The 3,494-nt window shown below is 38.2% G+C and overlaps 1 non-coding gene across 1 annotated transcript; it reads right to left on the bottom strand.

The window, feature by feature from the left end:
• Window positions 1-2,609: 2,609 nt before the first annotated feature.
• LOC113325589 lies at window positions 2,610-2,713 on the bottom strand. The gene has a single exon (XR_003348056.1). It is a non-coding gene; the product is annotated as a small nucleolar RNA R71 (small nucleolar RNA).
• Between the last annotated feature and the right edge of the window lie 781 nt (window positions 2,714-3,494).

Below are 3,494 nucleotides of genomic sequence, written 5' to 3'. Positions count from 1 at the left end.
CTTCACCACCACCATTCCCTGACACCACCAAACCACTCTATTCCACCCTAAAAGCGAAACCCATCATTTCCCCCATCTTTCTAGCCTCCTACTTCATCATTCTCGCACCTTTCCTATCTCTTAAACCCTAGGTTAGAGATTGATGAATTAGGTGAAGCTAGAGAAGAAATTGAAGCGTGGGAATGAAGCAGTGAAGTCAGAGGAAGATTGGGTCGACGTTGTGGGTAAGATTTGACCCATCAAATTAGGTGAATTCGAAACCCTAAATTCACTGTTTTGGATTTTTTTTGGGATAAACCCTAATTTTGTAAATTAGGTATTTTGAGAATTGGGTGTAATTATAAATAGAGTTGTGATGTGCATGAAAAGGGGTTATGCCTGGATTAGCCAGAGCTTCACCCAAGAGGACTGGACTAGCCAGTTCCTCAACTGTTGGTTCATTTGTTTTGTAAATTTTCAGTCATGTTTTGTTTGAATTTGCTCTTATTATCATATGTGATGAATGTTAATGTTGTTTATATGTTGAGCATGAGCTAAATTGTTGCAGCTGAGGTTTAGATGAAACCTCAGTGCACTGTCTGATAGTGGAATGCTAGGTTAGAGCCTTAGTGCACTGAATTGATTGAGCAATGGGTGAAATCAGTGCTCACTAGTGCTTGTGATTGATTGTACTGTCAAAAGACAGTCAATACTAGGAGCACATCAGTTGAGCAAGCTGATTATCTTGCTATTCCCTTTTTGTATGATTAGGATCATAAGTTGACCTTAGCTGTCACTTAGTTCCATTAGGAATTCAACCTAGAATTACATTTTCTGGATAGGTCACAAGGGTGGATTCAAAGCCTTAGCTTAACCCACATTTTGTTTTCACAGTCACTTGCAACTCCGAATCTGTTTTTCTTATTGCTTAGTTAAATTTTCCTTGCTGCTTTGTTTAGTTTTTGTGCAATTTACAGCTTGTTGTGCACTGAAATCAGTGCACTGTCTCCCCTGCCCTTGGCTCACATCCTTGGTTCATGCCATTTGCCCTCTTTGTTTCACTGCCACTATAACATTGTGATCTTGCATCTTGTTTTACATCATCTGCCAGCATAGTTTAACTTCTTTATGCACTCCTAATCCCTGTGGACTGATCCCTCTCTTACCTTCTAGACTAAAACTTGGCCTTGTATACTTGCAAGTTTTTGTGTGTCTTTTCCATTGCACACCAAGTTTTTGGCGCCGCTGCCGGGGATTGGTGCTGTGTGTTGAAGTTTTTTTTTCCTTGCTGTCTTTCATCTACCATTGCATCTCTGTCAAGATCATTGCATGCCATTCATTCCTGCCCTGCAATCATTGCACTTGTAGCCTGCTATCATTACACACAATCTTTGCAGCCAATTTCTGGACTGTTGCTGTTGCTGCAGCTGGGACTGGTGAGTTTCTGCTGCTGTTGAACCTGGCCAAGGAAGCTGCTGCTGCTGCCAGACCAAGCCCAAAGCTAGTGCATCTCTGCCGCTGGGCTGTGCTGCTGTTTCTCCTGGGCTGTTGCATCTCAACAAGTTGCTGGGCTCGTACAACTGAGCTGGGCTGCTGCTACTCTGCGAACTGGGCTCCTAGTCTGCTGCTCCTGAGCTGGGCTCCGTTGCTGCTGGGTTTGTGCACCTTCTGTTGCTGGGCTGCTGAACCCAACTGCTGTTGCTGGGCTTGCTGCGTGAGCTGTTAAGGAAGATCCAAAGCCCAACTGGGCTTGTGCAACTTAAAAAAAGGGATAAAAGCCCAACTGGGCTTCCCTCCAAAAAGGTAAGCCTAAACCCAAACCCAAATTTTTTGGGCTTGTAATTTTTTTGGTTTGTAATTGTAATTATCTTTTCGGGCATGTAATAATTATTTTAATTTTATTTTATTTCTTTTATTTTTTCTTTTTTTTATTTGGGATTGTAATAATTTTAGTTTTTTTTTTTTTTTTTTTGGGTTTGTAATAATTAGTTTTATTTTTATTTCTTTCTTTATTTGGGCTTGTAATTTAGTTGTTTGTTAGGCTTGTAGTTTCTTAATAGTAGGCTTGCTCTAAACTTAACTTTTTGGATTTTGGGCTTGCCTCTTTTGTGAACCAAACTTAACTAAATTTTGAAAAAAAAAATTTAAAAAAAAAAAAAAAATTGCTACTATTTTCGAAAACCAAATTTTCCCATAAAAAAAAAAAACCAAATTTTTGAAAACCCTTTAAAACCAAATAGTGGGCTTTGTGTCTTTTCAATATGGGCCAACCTAATTCTCTCCATGAATACATGTATCCCACAATAAAAATTTCATTATCATGTATTGTCTTACCTCAAACCAATAACCCTTTTAAAATAAATGCAAGCATGATACAAATACTTCCTTTATTTCGAGGGTTCGATTCTGAGAACCCCTATACTCATGTAAGAGAGTTTGAACAAATTTGTCGGAATATGCAACCTGATCATATGTCCGAAGACTCTCTAAAATTGCGTTTGTTTACATTTTCTCTAAAGGAAAGGGCCAAAACATGGTTTTACGGTTTGAGACCACAATCAATCACCACTTGGGAACAACTCACTAATCAATTTTTCCAAAGATTTTTTCCACATCATAGGACCATCGCTATTCGTCAAAATATCAATTGTTTTGTCCAGTTGGATGAGGAAACTGTTTTTGACTATTTTGAACGTTTTAATGATTTGTTGAGCGAATGTCCACACCATGGATTTGAGAAGTGGAGACTTGTCGCTATCCTCTATGAGGGACTAGACTTTAAATCTCGAGCCATGGTTGAGTGTATGTGTAATGGTGAATTTCTTGATAAAACTGTGGATGATGCATGGAAATTTTAGCTGAGATTGCGGAGAAAACCCGTCAATGGGAATCCATTAGGGAAACTGAGACACTATCACATGATATAGGTGGTAATGAATTGAACTTTGAAAATAGCATGTCTAGTCCTTCTCATGTGTATGATATTGAATATGAACCTAATCTAGAGGAACATGAGTTGACTAATGACACCACAACTGCTAATAGGGACAAGTATGCATATTACTATGATGATGATGATGATAATGTTATGTTAGAAGAACATGTCTATGCTGAAAATGTTGTGGAACCTTTGGTTTCAAATACATTAGGCTTTTCTGCCCCGACCTTCATGAATGATATTTCTTCTAATATTCCATATGCATGTGATGTTGATACTGATTTAGATATTGTGCAATTATCCTGTGAAGAGCATGACTTAGGTAAATCTTCTGTTGACACTAATGATCCTATGCATAAAAACATAGTTGATGTGTCTGATTCCATACTTAAGCCACAATATATTGCTTCTGTTGATGATAATTTGAATATATCGGATAACCATGATTCTGAATTAGGACTTGTGCAAATTTTTTGTGATGATGAGCATGCTACACATCTTGAGTGTGACTTAGATAATGTTGATGTGACTGATAATATTGATACTCTTGATCTCATGCATGTGAGACGCTTAGATG

This window comes from Papaver somniferum, chromosome 11 (genome assembly GCF_003573695.1).
Source record: "Papaver somniferum cultivar HN1 chromosome 11, ASM357369v1, whole genome shotgun sequence".
In the NCBI taxonomy this organism is placed as follows: domain Eukaryota; kingdom Viridiplantae; phylum Streptophyta; class Magnoliopsida; order Ranunculales; family Papaveraceae; genus Papaver; species Papaver somniferum.
The sequence above is the reverse complement of the archived record's forward strand: the minus strand, read 5'-3'. Positions and strand labels throughout refer to the sequence as shown.